The 25,518-nt window shown below is 42.2% G+C and overlaps 1 long non-coding RNA gene across 3 annotated transcripts; it reads right to left on the bottom strand.

Annotated features, from left to right (window-relative positions):
- Positions 1-2,343: 2,343 nt before the first annotated feature.
- On the bottom strand, positions 2,344-12,828 carry LOC122174043 (uncharacterized). 3 transcript variants are annotated; one of them, XR_010591192.1, is made up of 5 exons: positions 12,369-12,828; positions 8,897-9,017; positions 8,015-8,122; positions 3,639-5,362; positions 2,344-2,947 (listed from the first exon to the last, which is right to left on the bottom strand). It is a non-coding gene; the product is annotated as an uncharacterized LOC122174043 (long non-coding RNA). The 3 variants fall into 3 exon arrangements; XR_010591191.1 differs by having other exon boundaries at positions 2,344-4,295; positions 5,282-5,362; XR_006175331.2 differs by having other exon boundaries at positions 2,344-5,362.
- Positions 12,829-25,518: the final 12,690 nt, after the last annotated feature.

Here is a 25,518-nt window from a genome sequence, read left to right as displayed (position 1 = left end):
TTAGCATGACCATCATCAATAGGAGCATGCAGAAGAGCCACACAATCCAGTCCTCTTAATGTACATTTGTAAACAAGTTACTCTCAATTTACCTGTTTTTAGAGAGTTTATGTGCCACTTAAATCCTATTTGAGGCCATAAGTGGGACTTAGTTGTGCCTGGGCCTCGCGAAAACTTCACTGCACCAGGTTTAGCGTCACCACCACATGTAATCAGTATAAAAGTCTATTGTTACTCAGCACATTGGTGGGAGTTCTGATGGAAGCCCCATGATAAAATTTCACTAGGAATCTAAAGGGAGGGTTGGGATGATTTCCCTGTCTCTGATGATGGTAACGCCCTTGCTGACTACTACTACATCATTCCTAGGATGGCTTCTTCCGTCGCTTATAAAAGAACTTCTGTAGAGCAAATTTGTTGCCTTTTGAATACATCAGATATTTTCAGTGAGAAAGATATCCCTGGATTTCTCTGCCACAGGTCTCCCTCACATACAAGATACACATTTACTTCAAATCGCACATAAAGCTATTCTACCAATAGACCCAGTTATTTTTAGTAATAAATTATACACATTTCCTATAGAAGTTTAGCAGGTTTGTGTTGCCTCCTCCTTCCTTGGTGATGGTTTATTGTTTAAATGAGAACACAAATGAATAGGTTCCACAGTCCCTCAACCCTTCTCTTTGCAAGATGACCCAGTGCATTTTCAGTACTGGGGATAGTCATAAATTTATAGGTCTAAAGATGACATTTTAGGGGAGCCCCTTCTTGAGATACTAGTAGTGCATCATTGGCTATAAAGCTCCTATTATATGCAATGTGGGATTGAAGATTTTGAAGACAACACCAAAAAGGTAGAGAAATTGCTATAAACAAAGAAAATAAAAAAACACTTTCCCAGAAAGTGCACATGTGGTAAAACTCAGCATGAGGGCTACATAACTCTTAAACCCTTTGGATAACATAAATTACAACAATTGCAATAGATAGGATTAAAATAATTAGAAGTGATACAAACCCTCATGATTCAGGCATCAAGCCAACCATTATTAACTGACATGGTTAGGAAAAAAACTTCCTCTATGGGCAGGTTAGTGTATAATTGCGGATGGTGGGGTTTCCTGCTCCTTCCTCTATAGCATCTCATAACAACCACTGTCCGAGACAGGATATCAGACTATCTATTCCACTGGTCTGACCTATAATTGCAATTCTTTAGTCCTACATTCCTAAAGTATTTATTTAACCTTGACTTATGCAGGATGTTGATTACAAGGAGACAAGTCAGTGAAGCAGAAGGAAAAAAGAACATTCAAGTGAATATGATCCTCATGTATATCTAGTGAAGCCATAGCCCCATGTCAGGAAACACTGAATTCATGTTTTGGAGCTAGACTACCATTGAATACTGTACAGCAAAGGGAATTCCATTTGTTCAGTTTTACTAGTATCACTCTAAATTTATTAGTTACAAAAATACTAGGTACTGAAGATTCTGACTGCTCACCAAGGGATTTCTTGACAGAAAATTAAGATAAATATACATTTAGGAAATTCCTTCTTTGAGGAAAGGAAGAGGGATTACAAATATGCATATAATATATTCTACTATATCTTAGAAACATTTATCATTGTAATGGACATATATTGGCTGATGTCTTGTGTAACATAAAGTGTATATCATCTCATCTCACCTCAGACCAGTTAGACCAACTCCAAATTATTTTAACCAGCAGGACTGAGAATCATTGTATTCAAACAGAATAAACTCTTTATGCTCCAATGCAGCAACAGTCATTTCTACCAGCTGAATATCTGGCCCATTAGATCTGGGCCACTGTCCAAGTGTTCCAGTGGCCTATTTGGGAGCCATCCAACTCTTTGTATTCTAGGATGGAATATGTATAGAGAAAAAGGAACATTAAAAGGTTCCTCCAAAGTGGATTTAGAAAACCCCTTTAGTGGGTTTGAAGTGATCCTCACTGTCCATCAGACCTGGATGACAAACTTTCACTGATGAGAACGTTGTGACAGATTGGACCCCTTAAGCTGCCCCCTGATGAGCTGGTATATCACCTGCTCTGCCAGCTAGGGCACCCTTTTTACCTGTCCTGCTGAGCCAGGCTATTAAGCCGCCTTCAGCGCACACCCAACTGCAGAATGACACAGATACTGAGATCAGCTCTGGAACTTGCCCCAGCACCCAGGTGTCCATCTCCCTTGGAGTGCAGACCCAAAGGTATATTAAGAAATCCCCCTCCTCCCTCAATGTGGAGGAAGGTATGCAGTCTCTTCCCCTCCTCCCCCCCAATTATGAATTGCACAAATGGGGTTACATTATAAACAAGAAATAAGTTTATTAACTACAAAAGGTGAATTTTAAGTGTTTAAAGAGATAGTAAACAGAACAAAGCAGATTACTAAGCAAATAAAACAAAATCTGTGTACTAAGCTTGTTTCACTAAAGAAATAGGTTACCAATAGTAATTTCTCACCCTAAATATTGTCACGGGTAGATTACAGAAAGTCTTAAAAGGCAGCTGCACTGGCCTGCAGCTTGAGACTTCAGGTATTTCCACTCACAGACCAGACACCCTCTCAGCCTGGGTTCAACCCTTCTCCCCTCAGTTCAGTTCTTGCTTTCAGGTGTTTTTCAGTGTCTCTTTGGGTGGGGAGGCAAAGGAGAACCACAATGTCACTCCCCTGCCTTATATAGCTCTTGTGTATGGCGGGAACCCTTTGTCTCCCAGTAGAAGAACACTGGCATTCCAAGGGGTGGGTCCAGTACCAGGTGACTCAGGCCCATGACTCTTCAGGGCTGTGGCAACCATTACTCGTAGGCTGTCTGTAACATCCACAGGAAGACTAAGCTCTTTCACAGTCCATTGTCTTCGCTAATGGGCCATTAGTCCTGTCTGGCTTTTCCATCGTTGTATCTAACGGGCTAGTTGGGGGAGACACCCAAAATAACACATTTGAAATACAGATACATAGTCAGTATTCCTAACTTCAGATACAGAAACGATACTGGCATGCAAATTAGATAATCACATTCAGTAAATCATAACTTTTCCAATGATATCTTACATGAGCCATCTTGCATGCGGTATATCTCATTTATGTCATTCATATCATAAGCATATTTTCATAAAGAATATGGAGTGAAACATCACAAATGTCACTACTGCTGAGATGCAGGTTGTTAACCTGATGCTACCTGGGGTCAATGAGATGGTTGATGATGATTTGTCTAACACTTCTCTCCTTTCACAGGACCTTCTTCCCCTCTCCTTTCCTTTTTCTCACCCTCATCTCCATGCATTTTCTTAGATAAATTAGTTAAAAGATTTTGATAGTCTGAACAGATAGCCAATCTGCAGCTGGTGTAAACTGACATAATTTTAATGGAGTGATGTTAATTTACTCCATCTGGAAAATCTAGCTGAATATGTTTAGGGGGAGATATTTGGGGAAATAAACTTCTTTTAAGGCAGTAGTGACATTCGGATCCATTTTACATTAACAGGCTGAGAAGTGGTAGCGTCAGTGGTAATTTTTCACATGAAAGGCATTATTCTTTGGGTGTGTTCCTTTGAGACTTTTCATATGAAGAACACACATCCAATGAGGCTTACCTTGAAGATCAAAAACATTCACATAAATGACAGGTTTCAGAGTAGCAGCCATGTTAGTCTGTATCTGCAAAAAGAACAGGAATACTTGTGGCACCTTAGAGACTAACAAATTTATTAGAGCATAAGGTGCCACAAGTACGCCTGTTCTATTCACATAAATGTGGCTTAAGCGAGACACTGGTAAAGAGATCTGGACACCTTAATAATTAATCACTCTGTTTTCCAAGCCTTCTCATTTGTTCCCTCCCCTCTTCCATCTAGATTTCCCCAAACATTTGACAGATAAAGGAGAAGGACAGTTATGATGTTAGTAGATGTGCTGTGACCAATGCCTATCCCGCTGATCATAGTTGTCAGATTGTTACCTTGTACTTTCCACATCTGCTACTTGCATCCACCTCTTGCCTCCTGTCTTATAATTACATTGTAAACTCTTCAGGGTAGGGATGCTCTTTTGTTGATGTTTGCATAGTACCTAACGCAACATGGCTACCGCAATACAAATAATAATATACAGCTCCACATACGGCAGGCTCTAAGGCTTGCATTCCTCTTATCTCTGCTTGCAAAGTGATCAGAATCCTAACAGCACCATACCGCAGGGGTGGGAGGTGGACAAGACATCCATCCAGGCTTTTCCATCTAATTTCATTGAGTCTATGAAGGAAGGGTAACATTTTCAAGCTCATAAGACACTTGGGCACAAGTCTTACTTTCAAAAGTGACTTAGGCACCTAAGTCGCTTAGAAGAATTTGAAAATTGTACCTGACACCTGCAGAGTGTAGAATCTCCTATACGAGTTATAGCCATTAGAATCAATTAAGAGTATCAGAAAATATTTATATAGTGCATTAAATTAAGACAGCATTTCACAAATATTTGAATAAGTCATGTTCAGGCAAAGCCATCTACCTAAACATTGCCAATACTGTAGAATTTTCCATATTCATAAGTACAGAGAACATCAATACTACCCAAAAGGGACATTCCCACCCCTCCATTGTTTGTACCCCTTTCTGATCTCACTCATTTTTCCCCAGGAGCTACTGTTGTTAAGAGATGACTTCACCAAGTCTAGAGGCATATAATAGCCAAAAAGAAAGTCTGTAAAGGATCGTGGCCTCCACTCAATCAAAGTAGTGCAACTTTATGGGTAACATCCTGGCCTTGCGGAAGTCAATGGGAGTTTTGCCATTGACTTCAGTGGGGACAGGATTTCACCCCTATGCATTGAGAGCTTCAGGAAACTCTGCAGCACAGTCAATTTAAAAAAAAATCTGAGTCTAGTCCCAAGAAAGTAATACATGCAGATGATATGAGCCTCCGGGGATCAAGACTTGCAGATGAGTTAACTGATTTGGACTACATGACTGCATGGGGTAAGTTATCCATCTTTATCTAAGGTGATCAAATAAAGCCACAAACAATGCCTTCTAGTCCAGACACAGTATTTAGAAAGACAGAGCATTTCTGGTAATAGAGTTCACTCCGTGTGCTGTACAGATTCCAGGCCCAATCAAAATGAGGGGCAATCAAATCTTTATTCAGAGGCCTATTGATAAATCAAGAGCCTGGGTTGCCACAATTCAATCTAAATTGGATCTTTCTTTGGAGGATCAGATAAGTTAGAAAGTGCTCTTACCTGGGAAGACGGAGTAATGTTGTTTGTGTGTCCTCCTCCATACACGTATCTTCAGGAAGGACTACCATGCTGTGCCCGCCTCTGAGCAGAAATGCAGAGAAACAAAATGATGCTTTAAAGCAGCATGGGGGAGAGGGGGAATCACAAAATGTTTAATACACGTGGAGCTGAATACCTCACCGACTTGTCCTGTTGGAGGCGGTTGGTTGCTCTGTGTAGGACTACTGTAATAATAACTATTATATGGGTCTATATTGACCCTTTCCTCCTGAAGAATCCCAAAGCACTCAAGTGCTACAAATAAGGATCCAACCATGGAACTCAGCCATTTATGAGCACAGCACAACACTATACAACAGCTTCTTAGGGCACTATTAACACAACAGGAAACTGGGGAAATCGCAAGAGGATCAGTAGAAACCAACTACAAATTTCATAGCAGTGGCACTTATTTTTGACTCCTGGCAGGCTTTGGTTATTTATTCACCAAAAGCTAAGATGGGAGACTGGAGCTTCCTCATTTAGTTTACCTAGGACATGAGTAGGGGGAGAGAGCTGGTCGCCATGAGCATTTGCTTCTAGCAAATTCCTCATCCTTTAGTTTGCTACTCTGGCTGATCTTGGCCTATACTGAGGGGAGTGAAGTGATGAGAGTAACTGTTCTGTTTACTTTCCCTTCCTCCTCTAATATTGAAGGGGTTTAAAATGCTGGGGGGCAGGGCATGAGAGCACAGTCTTAAACTTATTAAAACAGAATCATATCCTCAACCATTGAACACTCGCTTTATTATGGGTTGACTGTAGGTCAGGCTCAGGTGGGCTTTGGCCAACCACCACAAGGTGATGGAACAAGAGGGAGCCAAAAAGTCATCAGACGTTGAATCAATGAAACAAAATGTTTTGTTTATTTAAGATGTTCTTATTCATCTGAATAAATGTTAGACAGCACAGGAATCACCAAATTCAGATCTTGATCCAGACTTGCTCCAGTTCAGGGCTCTTTAGGTCTTTAGTTTGGGGTAAGCCTCATCTGTAGAGTGAAAGAGGCGAGAAAGGAAAAGGAGAAAGGTTTGAAGCAGAGAGGATAGCAACAAAGGCAGGAGCAAAGAATGGAAAAGTAATAGATAGAAAAAAGGGGACAGAAGAAGGAGAGAAAATACAGGGCAATGAATGGAAGAGGAGAATGAAGGGAAATGAATGAGGAAGAGGAAACTGAAGATTGGTTAAGGGAGGAGCCAACCCACTCTCTTCCAACTTGTTCTGTAGAGCTACCCAATGAACCTCGCTTCACACATTTGCGGAGCTTCGGTAGTTCTGCCTGCAGCGTAGATACATCCTCCATTCCCAGTCCTAATTCAAGTTTTCCACACAGACCAACATGGCAGCTTAATACAGCCTTATTGGAATGCACTGAGAAGATGGGGGTGGGGGTTGCTTTGTTTTTTTGTTTTTTTTCAATTATGTACTGCAAAGTCAATAAGATTTCATAGTGAGTAACTGAGCCAAAGGCAATGGTTTGGTTGCAGTTTGCATGTTCTTTCTGTATCCCCCTCTTTGATTCAAGAGAAAACTAGGCCAGTAAGAACTTATTTTTGGTACTCGGGCATTCTCCCATTAATATTTGTGTGCCTCATATATCATTTGATGATCAGGGAGTAGAACACAAAAGTGTCAAAGTCAGGAGAGACCCTTAATAAAATTGCTCAGTTTATATATAGCTGTCTGCCTTATTCCCCCGGTCTGCTCTATTTTGGCAGGTCAGGCATTTGTTTGTTAAACACTGTGGGCTAGATTCCCCAAAAGATGGAAGGGGTGTAAGTTTGCACTAGTACAGGGAGGGGAGGTGGGATCCATACTTTGGACAGAGAAGCACCTACACTTCTTTAGGGTACTGACATTTTATTTATGCCATGGTCCAAAAGTTTAAGGAAGGAAACCAGACTATGGAGGGAAGTGATGAATATTCATCGAATTCCACATGCATTTCCACCCATGTTGTTGCATAATGTACGAAGATCAGAGAATTAGAAGTTAGATAGAAGTTAGACATGAAAAAAGACTTAGTAGACCATCTCTGCTGGAATTTATCCATTCTCTATAACCAAGCTAATTTTAACATGTACATTTCTCCCTGAGCGATTTTAAAATCTTCCCTTAGGAGGCTTTTAGCAACACTTCACTCACATTTCATGCATGTCCAACCACATGCACGCAACGTCTACAAAGCCCATCCAAGGGATGAAAATGTCAGAGCAAGGGGAATGCCACTGCAAGAAACAGGGCCTTTTTTATTTGACTGAACTGCTGAGAATCTGAAACACACTTTTATTGCAGCACAGTAAAAACCTAGTGACAGATGGTATTAATCAGTTAAAAATAAATCTTTTATGCAACCAGCTTTTACATTCATTCAACAAATCATTAAATCTATAATATTTTGTGTGCATGTTGTGCATTACGAAACAACTGCAGTACATTTTTCTTAACCCACTAACGTTCACCTACAGCCACCGCTAGATATAATAGGTGAAATCCTGACCCCATCTAAATCAATGGCAAAACTCCATCTTAACATGGTGTTTCTTCGTGTATCTTTGATTTAGGGGTGAGTTCAGCTCTACAACCAAACAAATAAAAGTCAATGTACTTAATTTACTTATTCCATTTGGGGCCTGCAGTTAGCTGCCTTAAACCCAGACCCCTTTAACATGTAATAATGTAAATGAAGTGTACCTGATGAAGGTATCACATGCATTTAGAAAGCGTGTTATTTCATGAGATTCCTCCATGGGTGGGTGTAGATAACATGCTGTCTATGGAGACAATTTTCTTCTTCTAATACTGCAACATAATAGTTGGAATATGGTGCAATTAACCGAGGAGAGGAGAGGAATGGAGTAAGTCAAGGATAAGGCCCCCAATCAAAATTCTGCTCACTGTGCCACATACTGCTCTCAAACCCTGTGCACAATTCCTGTTTACATCAAAGGGAGTTGATAGAGGCAACTAAGGGCAAAAAGTGACCCTATTTAAAATATTAATAATTAAGGTCACGCTTTAAGCCAAACGCATGCTAATGAAACAGGATACTTAAAACAGATGCCTCTCCCCATAAAAGAATTCTATACATAGCAGATACCATTTGCAAGAAAGTACTAAATGCAATTTAATCTGTCGTAGCATGAAACAGCTGAAAAAACAAGATTCCAGACCTTTAAAATAAATTAACACCTTTCCAGGTAGCTAAAGAGTGCAAATGCTCATGATTAGAATTAAGTGGTTTGTAAGTGCATGCGTGTTCTGACAGGTTCTTCCTCATTTATCTATGATTATTATAAACTTTTTCTGGCACTTCCTCTTAGTTTAGCACTTGACACGATCATGCTCAAAATCTCCCTCTTAAACAGGAAGGTACTATTCCCCCCCCCGCCCCTCTTTCTTCCAATCATTGTATGAAAGTCAGACTGCGATTATCCCAGGGCTCCATTCAACAGAAGAGTTGCATGGCCTTCCCCATGGATGGAGAGCGAGACCTAGTACAATAGCCCAAAATCTCACTATCATCCCCCTCTTCACAGTGAACATTAGTGTAATTAGATCCACATGAGGACTTACCTGACAAGTCAGTTGCCTAAATAAACCACTGCTATATTTGTGCCATACCCAAATCTCGTTAGCGAGTATCTTCAACCAAGCAGTTATTGCAGGCGCTAGTTACTCCACCATTGCATTAAGGCTGCAAACACAAAAGGGAGAGAGGTGGTATAAGGGGGGGTACTTAGATTTTACGTTCTCTGGGGCAGGGACCATCCCTCTGCTCTGTGCTTGAACAACATCCAGCACAATGGGATCCTAAGCAAAATAATACAAATCGGCAATACAAATAATAATTCATATGTAGGCAGAATGGGATGAAATTGAGAAAAAGGAAACATTTGTCTAAATACAGGACTAAATAATGTAACTAGATCTATTACATTACGTAATAACCTCCCAAATGAAGTGGTGGGAGGCCCAGCACTTGAGACATTTAAAATCAGACTAAACAAAACATTAGTAAAAAATTACAATGCAGAGAATCACCCTCCCATGGAAAGGAGATGGACTGCATAACCCAAGAGGTCTTATTTTCCCATCTGCTAGTTCTCGGCCTCTGTGACCATTCCTTAAGTCAAAGAGCTAGAAATCCAAACAAACACTAACTATTACAGTTTCATAGCGCTGTGGTTGAGTTCTACCACTAGAGCAGTCATTCCATACTGTTGCTCTCTTTTCATCCAGCCCAGAACTGCTAAACATTTCTGGAATGTGTAGTTATAGGAAAGAGCACAGATGTTGTGGTTTATTGATCTGCCATAGTGGAAGCATGACATTTGCAGAAATATTTGGGCATAACAAAAAAAAACAAAAAAAAATAGGCTCTGTTCAGGTCAGGAACCAAAATGACATATCAAAGAAGTAGTCAGACTGCAAGTCTGAATAAGGTTTCTACCTAAGTTCCCTCTAAGGTGCGCAGCTGTGTGGCCGCCCCGCAGTCTATCAAGTGCCGCGCCCTTCAGGTGCCCCTCCCACCACTGCAATGCTGATCCTGCCCTCTGCCTTGGAGCCCCTGGCCAGCTCTCCTGGGAGCCTACTGCTTGCTGTGCAGAGCGGGAGGAGGGAGAGGGGGCACTGATGTCAGGATGTTCCCCTCCACTCCATCTCCACAGATCAGGGGGCAGGGACATGACAGGGCTCAGGAGTGGGATGGAGCTTGCTGGCGGCTGCTGCTGTGTCTGAACAAGCAGGCTTCAGACTGGTGAGTGCTGATCTACTTTAAGGGGCAGCGCATCTCTCACACACACACACACACACACACACACACACACACACACACACAGTCTTTCACACTCACCTCCCAACACATACTTGTATAACTGTTGTTGTTACTTCTTGATACTTCCTGCAATGCACATATATTCTCTGTAATTTTATTCTTTCAACATGCTGTTATTTTAGTTTTTTGACTGGTCTATACATTTCATAATTTTTCTCGCTCTCTTATCTTAAATTTAATTCTTTGAGTAGTGAGTTCTAAAATGCCTAACCTGTCCTGACTGGAGTAATTATCCCTATGGTAACTTTTAAAAAATATATATTATATCTAGTTTTTTGTTTTGTTTTGTGCACATCCACACATTACCTCGATACTGGTGCACATAACAAAATTCATTCTGCACATGGATGGAAAATATTAGAGGGAACATTGGTTTTTACTCCCTCTTGATTTTGGTCAGATCAGTTAATAATGCACGAATGATTCTCATTGGACAGAGCACTGGACTGGGACTCAGGAGACCTGGGTTCTATTCCCATCCGCCACTACCAGGCAAGTCACTAACCTCTGAGTCTCATTTTCCAAATGGGGATAATGGCACTGACCTCCTTGTGTAAAGTGCTTTAAGATCTACTGATGAAGAGTGCTATATAAGAGCTAAGCATTATAATTATTATACAGGTCCTGCTGAAACAGAAGCATAGAGGCAATTTAAGTAACCCAAACTTTTAACCTCAAAAGTGTTTGGTTTGCTTTGGACTGTTGTAATCATATCTCGTTTTGTCTGGTTCAACCACCCCCAATCATCATAAAGGAATGTAGACAGCACATGGTAGGTTTGATCCTGCAGTACATTCATTGTCTCCCAAGGCAGACATGCACTCACTCTGAAGGTGCAGTTAAACAGAGTGATCTCAATGTATGCTAATTAAAAAGGACAGTAGAAGAAGATAGCTCTTGTGCTTTAGGGGCTGGATCCAAAGACCTCTGAAGCCAATGGGACCTTTTCTCTTTGAGGATCAGGCCCTAGAATAATATTATGCCTGCTGGAATCAAGTGAAGTCTAAAGAGGAGTTTAGATGGGCAGCCTTCATGACACTGCAAGTACCTTATCTTCTAAAAGAGAGTCACTCCCGTTTGTAACAAAATTGCTATCACAGCTACATATGTTGATGTGTACGGCAGTATGCAAGGGGAGAGGGATAGCTCAGTGGTTTGAGCATTGGCCTGCTAAACCCAGGGTTGTGAGTTCAATCCTTGAGGGGGCCACTTAGGGATCTGGAGCAAAAATCTGCCTGGGGATTAGTCCTGCTTTGAGCAGGGGGTTGGACTAGGTGACCTGCTGAGATCCCTTCAAACCTTGATATTCTATGATTCCCCCATAACTGTTATTCAGGATATGGTGATCCTAAATTACTTATGGACCACATTCATGAGCATCTTTTTACATTTAAAAAAACCCAGGAAAACTAAATCCATAAATAATTTTAGTATTCTTGAATGACATCCAGCAGAACAGAAAATGAACATGTCTATTGAGATTGTTATAAGATGTTTTCACGGTTGCTGCAGCACTCTCTCCCCCTCGAGAATTTTTTACTGGTTTCCTCAGGTTTCTTTAAGAGAGATTTTATAAGGGAATGAAATGTATAGCAGGACTCTGCAAAGGCTCAGTCTGCTTATGACTAGGGCAGAACTTGGAGCAAACACAGAATCTGCAAAACCAATCAATGATAAGGAAAACAAATGTATGCAAGGTGAAAAGATTGACATGTACAACAACAAGAAAGCTACAGAACAAAATAAAGCTCTGGTGCCCTGCACAGGCACCAGGGTACGCCCACAGAAATCCAACGGCAGGGTCAAGGCCCAAATCATCAAATCCTTCTCCATGGGAATGGCTCACTGTCTAAGAATACAAAGAGGTTTCATCAGGAAAGAGTCAGCATTGCTCCAAAATTAAACAGAAAAGAAAGCCACTGTTCTCCCCACAACCAAGTAAGAAAGAGACAAAGCAAAAGGAAGATAAACACAGTGAAACTAAGGAAACAAAAAAACAGGGTCAAGCAGTTTCTACAAACAAACAGTGTCCCAGGTCCAGGAAACTAACTTCTTCCTCCCCTCAGTACAACTAAAAGCCTATCCTCTACACCCAGTTAGACAGTATTTGCTCCATATGCACAAGTCACTACTTGCTTTAAGCATTTCAAAGATGACTCCAGTACAAAGGATTTGCACTTCAAAGCCACAATAAAAGAAAGCAGACTTTACCAAACCAGGGTCCTCATGCCACAATCCTCGCACAATGGAGACTCCCCATTGACTTTGCGAGAAATGTGGAGGTGTGCAAGGTTTACACAATCCAGCCACAGCGGGGTTCACAAACTTGTCAGCACAAGCATCCTTTCTATTAAAACATAGCTGAAGGAAACAAAGAGAAGAGGTACAATTTCCTCCAAATACTATCCCCTTGAAAATAAGGAGGAGGGAAAAAAAACAAGGTAGAGAAAATAGCTGAAGGTAGAAGATTTTCCAAATCTCTGGCTTTTTGATATTGAATGTCTTTGTCGTCTGTTTCAACCTGTTCAATGGAAAGAGGGTTATAAGATTTTACTAAAGCTGATTCCCCACTCCCAAGATTCCCTATATATTTAAAAAAAAAAGATTCTACATTAGCCATGGCTCACGCAGGAATTATTCAGTCCCTTTAAAAAGAATTTGAAAAACAATTAGTGCATGTGCTGAGTGGCTAATTGTCTAACATAGCCTCTTGGCACTATGATGTATTATTGATGTATTTGTTTTGCAAAAAAGCAATAGGGCATGGTCCACATGAGGGGCAAAGTCCTCTGCAAAAAGCTAACTTTTTCAAAAATAAATCTCTGAAATGAGGTGAACAAACAATTAGTCAAAAAAAATTTGAAAGAAAGAAAGAAAGAAAGAAAGAAAGAAAGAAAGAAAGAAAGAAAGAAAGAAAGAAAGAAGAGCAGTGCTACACTAGAACAGATGACTAGTCCATGAACTGTGCCGCTGGCATTAACCAACATGGGATGTCCCAGAGGAAGCCCAAAAAACCCTATAATGCACCTAACCAGTTGTACAGCACTGCAAGTGCAAAAGAGAAAATCAATTCCTCTCTGACCCTGTGGTGATTACACTATATCCTAAGCATTAATTGCCCTCTCAACTTACATAACTGCAAATCATATTATTGTCCATAAAATACCCTGGATTTATAATTGAAAATCTTATAGCTTTTGGCTAAAATAATCGGGGCTCAGCAGAGAGTTAATGGTATTTTATAAAAGTTGCTATATAAACAGACATGGGACCTCAGTACATTAAATAAGTTTACTGCACTGTGATTTCCCCCCCCCCTTTATTTGAAGTTTGATCCTGCAAGGTGCTAAGCATTCTGACCTCTCTCAAGAGAGAGTATTTAAGTACATCCTTAACTTTAAGCAAGAGTAGTTCCATGAGTTAAGCACGTGCTTGAGTGCATTTCCTAGAAGAAGGCCAGAATGCCCAGAACAGTGCAGGATTGGGCTCCAGTTGTACTGATTTGGCCAATTTATGCTATACTCCCGGATAACCATGACATATAGTAAACAAAAAACATGCAATAAAAGGCTGCGTTTCATAAGAGGCAGAATCAAATACTATGAAAATCAACACAAAATCCAAGGGCCATATTATACCATCGATTTTTGAGTGCATAGCCCTATTGAACTAAATGGGACATTCTGCTTCAAAACCAAGAGCATGAAATAGCCCCTAGTGAAAGAAGTTCCCTAAAGTCTTTGACCCAAAAAGTCCACAAAGTCAGGCTGGGAATCTCAGCATTGTTGAACAGATACTGGCTTCAGTGAGTATGCTTAGGTCAGGAAGGTCTGATATATATATTTTTTGATGCTGTTTGAGGAGAGTTGCTTTATCAGAGTTCAGGTGTATTACTCTGAGGTCAATTCTGATCTAGTCCTTGTATTTCTATTCAGTCATACCTGAGTAACTCCCTTCTATTAAACAGGGTTATTCCTGATTTAAGCCAGTGCAAGATTAGCACTGGGCCCACAATATTAATGTCTTGCACAGAGATATAAGCTTTTGGAACATGGTGGAGATGAAACTTTTAACACGCAGCATTTTCTCATAGCCTCAGGCTTAGCCAAGAGATTAGATCCTACCTGAGTTTTAACCATTTTGTCCCATGCTTATTGTCCAAAGACATTCAATCAATCCACAATAATATGCTTGTGGTATTGTCTAAGGCTGTGCCTTTAGGCACAGTCCCATGCTGTGTGCTGTCCCAAGAGAAGCCCAGGCAAGGAACTGTGACTCATACTATCACAATTCCTTCCCTGCTCGCACATGACTTCCAAGTAGAAATAATCTGCTACTGGATTACTGCCGTTGACTGGTGTGTAGGGTGGGTGGAACCACACCTTTTTTCTGCCCTCCTCCACCCCACCCCCATAAAGTGATGGAGTATAGGGCATGCAACCCCCACCCTGAGCCTAGAGTGGTGTTGGTGTCACTAGGCATAACCCTAGGTAACTCGGGAGGGTGGAAGACCATGAGTGTCGATGAAGCCTTCCTGCACTAGGCCTAAATGAACCAAAGTTCCTCCATGTTTAACTCTAATCGATCTCAAAAGCCAGGGGCAGAAATTGGAATGTGTAACAGGCAGTTATCAATTGCAACCCCACTCATACCGGTACCAAGCGGTAATAATGAGGCCTGTATGTTTCTGGCTGAAGGGGAGATAATAAATCAAAGGGAAACAGGACCAGATAACGGTTTAGAGAAGTGTTACTAACGAGCTAGACTTATAGCCGCCAAAATGATTTAACCGCTTAAATGTATAAACATGACTTTTGTAGAAGAAGGGATGGGGAATGGGGGGGGGGGGGGGGGGAGAGAGAAAGGAGGGGGGAAGAGGGAGGAACTTAGCTGTGAAATGTATAAAGAGAGAAAAGCTGCTTTTGATGGTGTGCTTGATCTGAGACGTGCCAGTCTCCTTGCACCGCTTTGAGATCTCAAATAAACTTTGTTTGCTTCTCCACCCTGGTGTGTTCATTGGCGCGAAGCACACCGGGCAACGAACCCCGCTGTTGCTGTCCTTGGGCCCTCTGTGCTGGCAACAGTGGCAATGCAGGGGAATGGAGGTGGTCATATTCCTCCTGTAATGGGGTTCACTCACTACTAGGTTGCTCTCGGGATTAGTTCCTTCCAAGTTCAATGCCCCCTTGTGTCACTCATTCACATGCCCTGCCATCCCTCTCTCTCTCTCTCTCTCTCTGACTCATTGTGCTCCCTCTTTGTGGCATGGTCCTCCAGCCAGGTCACTATGTGTGTTTTCCCCTTCAAGGTGTTAGCTACATCTCTCCACCCAAAATGGCAGTCTTCTCCCTCACTACCCAGACTGTGCCACATCCCCAGTGGCTGCCAGGGAACCTGGGTCCACCCTCTGTTCCATGTTCCAGCTCAGGGACCATCTGATCAGTAGCCTTGGTCTACAATGTCCCACCTTGCTGCCACCTCCTACTCTATTTCTCTCAGGCTTCTGCTCTACTGCCCATCTGGCTAAACCCTTTCTTCAGGGCTTCCATCTCCCCCAAGCTTCTATCTTTCCTTCCTTCCCTCTCTAACATCCAGAGAGTAGCTATAGGGTCCTTCGTGACACTTCCTGGCTTTATACTAGTCTTGCGTGTTCCCTCTCAGCAGGGCTCCATCACAGCCACCCTTTCAATCCCTGGCTCTCCCCCAGGTGCAGTTTATTAGGTTAACTAACCTAATTTAATGTGCTCTGCCTTGTGTGGGGTGGCCACCGCCTTATATCCCCGCATAGCTGGGCCAAAATCTGACCCTGTATATTTTTCGGATACCCAGATACTTGTCTTGTTTAATTATTTTCTGCATGCATTGCACTTAAAAAAAAAAAAACTACAGTCTTTAAGGGCCTGATCCAAACAGGCTTCAATAGCCTTTGGGTCAATCCCTATTAAAAGTGGTTATGAAAGCAAATGACATGGACCCCAAGTTCAGTATCATTTTTGCAAAATTTCCCTATGTAATTCCTACAAAAGCATCTGGTTTAGAGGCCAAATATCCAAACAAAGAGATATTGGCTCAAATGAAGAGTCATAAAACATTCAGTTTATGAGGCCATTTGTATGACTGGACTTCCATTTGTGCCCGGAGTCTCAGCTGGTGCAGGCATAGCCCCGCTGACGTCTGTGGAGCTGCACCAACTTGCACCCAGGGCGGATCTGGTCATTAATGTGCAACAGCTACCAACTAGGCAGGTCACAGACTCCATTTAAATCTGAGTCAAAGATAGAAATTTACAGAAAATGCTAATTGTGGGGAACATTTGCAGCTGGCTCCTATGAAGCACAGACGGCAAATGACACTGCAAGCTGTGTGTGTTTGCACTGCGAAGGAGCAACGAGCAGATTGGCAAGGTTTTTTTTTTTTTAAGTGATCTTGAAATGAAATAAGATTGATGACACGTGCATTATGCAGATATGGATGAAGTGATTTGTGGGTCACATGCTTCCAGGAAACCCATTATACAGCTCCCTTTAAATAATTAAGCACAGAAGATTTTACCTCTGCAAAGCTAATAAGGATTATTTTAGTACCCAAAGGATTCCCTGTTGTTCCTAATTGCCAAAGATAAAGCCAAACAAGTCTTCAAAGTTCATGTTCTCCTCATCATGGGAACATTGCCCTGCCTATCATTATGAATTTCATGGATGCTACTATGTTTTTTTAAGACATTTCTTAACATGGCATTCCCAAGAGCACTGCATGTGCTAATTTCCTAGTGCTGTTGCTTCATTCACAAAAGTTTCCTAATCTGATATCTTCAGAATTTAGCGGAGCCCTAACTACATTTGTTAGTGGGGTAAGGAACACACCACAGATTTGTTCTGTGTCATTCTCATAGGCTACTTTCCTTGTTTAAATTGCTTGGCAAGGACACACCAGATTTAAAAACAAAGCCAGTTAAGAATACAAAAGATATTTCAAGTCAGGTTATATACCATTGATTTTAAGCAGAACTCACCATTGGGCTCAGCGGATTTATGCTAGATCAAAGTTAGCTGCAAAACTACTTGATACTGTCCTTTTTGTATCAAACTTGCTCAAAGGTGCAACTTGCGCATGGGCTTTGAATGGACAGTTAGTAGCCCAAGGAACTTAAAGCGCAATGTAAAGTTTTAAAATAGAGTGGCCAGATTTTAAAATCAGGCCAGATTTTCAGTTGGTGTAAACTAATCTGATGTCAGTGTAAGGGGACTGTTGCCCCCTTACTAACATTCAGTGGGGGTGTTTTGGTTGGCTAGCTCCCAGCACTAAAAGGGGAAGGGTCGATGGGAAATCAGAACCCTGAGACTGACAGTCCCCAGGAACAATGGGGAGAGGCCAATACTCCAGGTCAGCCTGATTGACAGGGCGGGCAGGCTAATCTGGGAGTCAAGAGGCCAGGGTGGGTCCCATCCTCTGTGTGAGTTGGAATTGCCTGGGTCAACAGAAAGGGGCAGAGCTAAGGAGAAAGCAGGGGCCCAAGCTGGAGAACAGAACCGTGTCAGATCCAGAGGGGCCAGAAAAGCAGCCACAGAGCCAGAGACGCAGCCCAGGGAGAGCAGATCCTGTGCTGGGAGCAGAGCTGCAGCCACAGAGCCAGGTGTGGTGAGCAACTGGGGCCGGCCAAGGGGGAACTTTGGGCAAAGGGCTCAGTGCAAAACGACACCCCTAGCCAAGGGCCCTTGCAGGGTCCTTGGGAGGGGGATCTTAACCTGACGGGGGGCTGACGTTGGGAAGAAGGGTCCCACCACCCAAAGCCCAGAGGTGTGTGGCCACCACCATTGCAAGTGTCCCACCTGCAGCACAGCCAGGTCCTGAGAAGGAGACCGAGGACCTACAAGGAACAGACTGTGAAGTGCCCTGATGTCCAGAGACACTGTTTGTGATGTTCCCTGCCACAGAGCGGGGTGATGTGTTTTCCTTTAACTTTTCCCATTTTTCCTTATTCTTTTTTTAAATTAATTGTTAAGTAAACAACTTGTATTTGTTTTAAATTGTAAGAAATGATCAGTGGGTCAGGGAGGTGCCAATGCAGAGAGAGTACCCCAGAGTGGGGACACCCTAGCCCCTGTCCTAGGTGACCACAGCAGAGTTGGGGGTCAAGCCCCCCAGGAATCCTGGCGCAGCCTTGTTGGGGTTACGAGGACTCTGCCAGACAGGAGAGTGCAAGGGGAGTCCTCAAGGGCAGGGAGGCCTCTGGGTAAAGGAAGTGGGAGTGAGGACTCAGAGCCTTTCGCTAGCCCACTTCACTGGGGTAGTGCAGAAGCCAGGAAAGTTCCCCACAATAGCGGGACCATTCCCCCGCTTACATCAGTAATGGAACTACCAGATTTATACCAATTGAGGACTAGCCGTGTTAATTACTTCGTGAACATTTTCCCAAAGGCAAAAACAGATGCTGTATGTTCAAAAAGGAAGATGTTTATAGATAATCCAAACAAGCATGGCCATTTTTTGAGATAATGACATCTATGAGGAAGTGATTTTTATATAGAAATTCAAATTATATTAGAACAAAAGGCCTAACCCCATAGCTAGAGGAGTGAGAAATAAAATATTCCACTGATCAACAGGTACATTCTATCAAAATTAAAAATAAATGCATGAAGCTTAAATACAAAGGTGGCCATAAACGACCAATCTAACAAGATTTAAGGATTTTCAAAGATTTCTCTGAGTTTCAGAAGACAAATGTCAATGTCAGAAATAGTTTGCATTAGTATTTCATCTCACATTCCTCAATTAGTTTAATCTGAGCTCATTATATACCAGTATATTTCAGTGCTTTTAAAAAAATATATTAGCAGACTAATAGTCTCACTGACTCCTATTCAGATTCTTACTTCATCCCCTAATATACTGACAAAAATATAAGAGGGACAAATCACTATTTAAAGCAAGGGCTCAGGTCAGAAGACAGCTGCCATCTGCAGAAAGGTCTCTTTCAAAAAAAAAAAATTCAGATGTGGCTTTCTTCTATTGAAATCACAGCATGCAATCTATGTGCATTGCCAAAAAGGGGAAGATTACGAAAGGCACAGAGAACAGGTTGAACTTGGCAAACTGAATCCACACAACACTTCCTTAAAATAACTAAAGCAGGTTGAAAATTTCATGACATTTTCCATTAAAATTTTGAATTTCAGTTAATTAGCAAAACAAAATTTTTGTTAACATTTCTGCAACATTCGTTTTATTTTTCATCCAGCTTTATAGAACGTGATTTTTAAATGAGAACTGTTCATTTTCGCCTCCTCTGACCAACAAATACCAAAAGTTATTTAAAAAAAAATTACTTCACATCAGCAGCACCTTTTGCCAACTCTCCCTGCATTTGGAAGATTTTGCTTCAAAGGACAATTGATTAGAGAAGTCAAATCTTTTATGAATCTAGAATATTGTGATTGGTCAGACAGTTAGCCAAACTGGAGGTTACCCAAATCAATCCAAGGACACCAATGTATTAAATACAGGTTAAATATATCATTTATAAAAATCTAAATAAATGTTAATAGGCCAGCCATCCAACACCTTTGACAATACATGAAACAAACAGACTTATCAACTCCCCATAGCAGAACAATGAATAAAACCACCAACAACTCTTTAAAATGATAACTAAACTGTTACACTAACAGCACCCCAAGGGGAAGGGGCTCCCTGATATCAGCTGGCCTGACCGGTGTACCCCAACTCATTGGTGTCATGTTCAATATCTAAAAGACATCATCATTGGAATTCTAATGACACACTGGTGATTAATATCATTGTGAAATTTATGTATTAATACTATGTGTGGAATTATGACTGTTCTCTGATACAATATTTTAAAGCCTGTATTTGAAAACAGGTCTTCCCCGTCTTGTATACAAATGAAGCATGGCTGACCAGCAACAGGGGGATTGCCATTTACATATACGGTAAAGAGAACTATCAAAATTCACAAGATAGTTGGGGAGTCAGCATTTCCACATCACAAAAAACTGTATTTGCTCGTCTGACTGAGCTGGTCATCAGGCAGAGACAACGAAAGCATATTTACATGCAAGGTAAACACAGCCATCAGAGGAACAAGTGGGGAAAGAGGACCACTTAATCTCGACGGGGGATGAAGACTGCATCCCCGAGAAGCCTTCTAGCCTCTTGAAATAGGGGTCAATGAACTTTGAGGGAGCGGCAGAGAACTTCAACATTATCCATCATTTGAGCGACTAAAGAGGCCAAAGCTCTTGAGGTTTCAGAAAGATGGGTCCTTCAGCTAAGGCTGAAGTCTCTGGATTATTGGTGAGAAACCTGCATAGGCAAAGGTTGTTACTGGCTGAGATTAAGTTTTAGTCTTAGAAGGTGTGACAGGAGTCTGATAGAGGGCAAATATACTGGTCACTGGATGAGTAGTTTTCTGTTCCCTGAGTGACCAGAGCAGGGGCTGTACTAGACTAATCAGGAACCTGCTAGAACCAGTTAAGGCAGGCAGGCTAATTAGGACACCTGGAGCCAATTAAGAAGAAGCTTCTAGAATCAATTAAGGCAGCCTAATCAGGGCACCTGGGTTTTAAAAAGGAGCTCACTTCAGTTTGTGGTGCGAGTGTGAGGAGCTGGGAGCAAGAGGTGCAAGGAGCTGAGAGAGAGAGTGTGTGCGCGCGTGCTGCTGGAGGACTGAGGAGCACAAGCATTATCAGACACCAGAAGGAAGGTCCTGTGGTGAGAATAAGGAAGCTGTTTGGAAGCGGCCATGGGGAAGTAGCCCAGGGAGTTGTAGCTGTCATGCAGCTGTTACAGGAGGCACATAGGGCCCTGGGCTGGAACTCGGAGTAGAGGGCGGGCCCGGGTTCCCCCCAAACCTCCCAATTGACCTGGACTGTGGGTTCTTCCAGAGGGGAAGGTCTCTGGGCTGTTCCCCAACCCATATGGTGAATCTCTGAAGCAAGAAAATCCACCAATAAGCGCAGGACCCACCAAGATAGTGGAGGAACTTTGTCACAAAGGGTATTCCTACTTTTGTTTCCTATCATTTCTAACTCTTATTACTTCTATTTGGTATCACTTAACCTATGACTTTTGTTAAATAAACTTGTGTTACTTTTTCTATAAAGCAGTGCAGTGCTTTGATTAACACAATCAAAGTTTGTTAATGCCAGTAAGATGGTAAACTGATGATGTACCCTTTATTTAAAGGGAACAGTGAAATTAATAACTTATCTAAATCTCCGAGGTGAGGGCTGGACACTTCAGGGCAGATTGTTTTGGAGAATCTGGGACTGGAGTGTGTTTGGTGTCACCCCTGTATAAGGTATCTGGGTGATAGACACTAGAGCGGGGCTGCTGTGTTGTAGGCAAGCTGTTGGGGTCAGAGTGCTGAACAAGAGCTGCAAGGCACAGAGACACATTGGACTGCATGCTTGTCTGCTGGCTGTTGGTGCCTGGGCTGTGAGCCGCAGCAGAGCATTTAAAGCACCTGGGTTACAGGGAAGCAGTGACACAATTAGTGGTCTGGATTGCACCCTAGAACGTCACACTAACGTATCAAAAAATCCCTAATCCAAACCCATCAAACAATGCCCCTCACAAAAATAAGCTGGGTAAATAGATAAGGGAGAGCAAGTTCTAATAGGCATTTTAATGTCAAGGCAGGTCAGTCAGTTTATAATCATCTCCAGTACTCCCATTGTCTGTATCATTATTAATCTGCAGCAGAATGGGCCTCAAAGGTGTGATGTTCATTCCCACCTTGAAAACCAGAGAGAGGCAAAAAATTGCTTCCGGCCTGATCCCTATATTTGAATGTCCGGATAGTCAGCATAAGCAAAGGACAAGCATATTGGTAATAGATGGAAATAGAGTTTGGAAAATGGTTTTTGATCAGTTTAGCAGAATGACCAGAATTTATTTGCCCAACAATAGAAACCAGAGCCAAAAGTTTAATGCATGACCAGAAGGCACTCGGAATATTGTGGTGATGAGGACAGCGTATGAACCTGAATGGAACAAACTCCAGGAGTAAAACCTGGGCTAAGAGCCAGTCTACACTACAGCCAGGATCGATGCTCTGAGATCGATCCACTGGCGGTCGATTTATCGGGTCTAGTAAAGACCCACCAAATCGACAGCAGATCGCTCTCAGTCGACCCCTGTACTCTACCCTGATGAGAAGAGTAAAGTAAGTTGATGGGAGATTTTCTCCCATCGACCCCCTGCAGTGTAGACCCCAAGGTAACTCTACCTAAGCTATGTTATTCACATAGCTGGAGTTGCATAGCGTAGGTTGACTTACCACAGTAGCGTAGACATAGCCTAAGACTCTCAGGATTTGGACCTATAAGCAGCAATTACTAAAACCAAATTCCATTACACTAGGGGATGGGAAAATTTGAGCTGCTTAAATTTTGACCAATTCACACAAAGATTCAGAAAGTGCATCTGGGATTCAAACATTCTTGGGTTTGCAATTGGCTGAAAAAAGACCAGAGGGGGGCAGGGAGAAGGAGCAGAGCAAGTCAGAGAGAAAACATCCAATGAAAAAGTACACACACTAAGTATACTGTATATTGGATACCCACGTGTGGCAGCCACACCAACACTTCAAATCTTGATCACACTGTTCAGGATAGTTTAATCCCAAATACAAGAGTCCAGCAGAGAGCAACAAAAATGATTAGGGGGCTGGAGCACATGATTTATGAGGAGAGGCTGAGGGAACTGGGATTATTTAGTCTGCAGAAGAGAAGAATGAAGGGGGACTTGATAGCTGCTTTCAACTACCTGAAAGGGGGTTCCAAAGAGGATGGATCTAGACTGTTCTCAGTGGTACCAGCTGACAGAACAAGGAGTAATGGTCTCAAGTTGCAGTGGCGAAGGTCTAGGTTGGATATTAGGGAAAACTTTTTCATTAGGAGGGTAGTGAAGCATTGGAATGGGTTACCTAGGGAGGTGGTGGAATCTCCTTCCTTAGAGGTCTAAAGTCAGACTTGACAAAGCCCTGGTTGGGATGATTTAGTTGGGGATTGGTCCTGCTACGAGCAGGGGGTTGGACTGGATGACTTCCTGAGGTCCCTTCCAACCCTGATATTCTATGATTTAAACAATTTTCAATGCCAATTCAGCAGCAGAGCTCCATCTCTGATCAATATTGCCACAGTCAATCAATTTCCTAGTATGCGTGAGTTTAGCCTGAGGTCATAAACACAAAGCTTTTAAGCAGCAACTAAAAAAACTCCCTAACCAGGAAGTTCCTACATTTACTAAGCTCCCTGCTGCAACACATCTTGCTCTAGAACCTCAGTGTGGATCAGACTTTGAATACTGCAATTGAGAGATGTGGATAGAAGTTTTCTCTTGAGTGACTTTACTGAATCATCTCCAGGATGTTCTTTTTCTCTGATTTGTTTTGTTCTGGGTATTTGAGGTAGTAAGTGGAAGATTTCTTCAAAACAAGAAAAAAAAAACTAGCATCTCTCTCTACCTTTCCCTCTGCTTCTGACCAGCAAAGTAACAATAAAAAGTCAGACCTAATTCACCATTGTGTTACTCCAGTTTTACATCAGAGTAACTCCATTAATGTACATGAACCTACATACATGTACAATGGTAGTAACAGAGCAATGAATCAAGTAGAGGTTTTAAAAACAAACAAACAGGATACAATCCTAATTTGGCCAAATTTGCCTCATTCACATGTTAAGGTAACATATATTCCTCAGATTATACTCCTGTTATCCATGCAAGTTTCTTTTCACTTCTGAGAGAGAGAGAGAGCGAACTGTGACTCAGTGAGATTAGGTTCAGAGACACATTACAGTGAGTGAAATTAACTTTGCCCATTATCCTTCAGCTCCCCCCTGTGCCATGCTGCACGTACTCATTCCCTTAATGCAAGAGGCAGCTTTCCCTGCTTGAAAGTCAATTTGAGTGTGGACATTATGAAACGGTGGTGAAAGTCTCCGAATTTTTTCTGTACTGTAGAAACCAGCAAAACGAAGATTTCCATATTTGCCTTCTATGTAACCCTTTCACATACCTTTACTCTTTGCCTACACTGATGGTCATTTGCAGATAATACAGCTACATAAAGGGGAATGATATCAGTTTGGTAATTCTTGTAATCATAAGTTGGACTTCTGAGAGAAACAAATTTGACTCTTAGCTTCTTGATGCAGTTTCATAGTGCACTGAGTTGTCTTCCTTCTTGGAACAGCATACATGCACCCCAGTGAGGTCAAGCCCATTGGGGTCAATAGAGAGACTCCCAGTGATGTCAATGGGTCTTGGATCAGACCTATAGATAATATGGACATTCACACTGCAGAGAGAGTCAGACTTGCATTTCCCATCGTTGTTAGTGGAAGCTGTGTGCCTTGATTTCAAGCATGAATGCAAATGTACTTCCATCCTGCATTGGTAATGTGACGAACTGGGACTGTTCTTACTGTGGTCTTTGAATGCTGACAGGGGAGTGTGGCTAGGATAGTCTGCATTGGGGGATGGGAGACTGAATACCTGAGCATGTAACATGAGAACCCAGGAAGGGGTTAGAGGCCAGGTGACACCTTTGCCCGAGAAACTGAACAAAGGCTGTGGGAGGGGTCGCGGAAGGCAGAGTTTCAGGAGCTGGCCGGGGAGATGGCTAGGAGGTAGATGGGGCTCTGACCTCCCAAGGGGGCTGGGGTGCCCTGGAAGCCCAAGATGGACCTAACCCGCGAGGGGGGTCCTGTTGTCTGTGCCTGCAAGACCTGTCTTGGACTGTATTCCTGTCGTCTAAATAAACCTTCTGCTTTACTGGCTGGCTGAGAGTCATGGTGAATCGCAGGAAGCCAGGGGTGCAGGGCCTTGTGTCCCCCCACACTCCGTGACAGGTAACTGTATATGGACAGAGGAAATTGCATTGCTTCAGAAGCCACTTATGAGTAGCCAGGAAAAAGAATAAAGCTTTGTAATACAAAGTTACTTCTAGAATAGGAGATGCTGATCCAAAGTTTAAATGGGCATTTGTGATCATGGTGCTGAAAGCCCTTACACTCATGCAGCAGACATTTGTAGAATTAACCAGGATTTGGATGAAGCACTTACATTTTTTGTAGAGGTTAAATGAATCATGAAGATACATCACCTATGACCTCTCCATGCCCAGTTGCTGCTGCCGTAGTGTTGCAGAAATCCACATATGTTCCTTTCCCAGGTTTTTCATAACAATCCCTTTTTGCATCTGACATTAGCCCCTTTTTTTCTTGCGCTCCCCATTTCTCAGTTGTCCTTTATAGGTAAGATAGTAATTCTAGTATAGGACTTGTATCATCATAGAAAAGGATTAGTGCCAACATGTAGGGCCAGATCC

This window comes from Chrysemys picta, chromosome 10 (assembly GCF_011386835.1).
Source record: "Chrysemys picta bellii isolate R12L10 chromosome 10, ASM1138683v2, whole genome shotgun sequence".
Classification (NCBI taxonomy): domain Eukaryota; kingdom Metazoa; phylum Chordata; order Testudines; family Emydidae; genus Chrysemys; species Chrysemys picta.
Note: the sequence above shows the minus strand (reverse complement) of the source record. Positions and strands in the feature narration are given on the sequence as shown.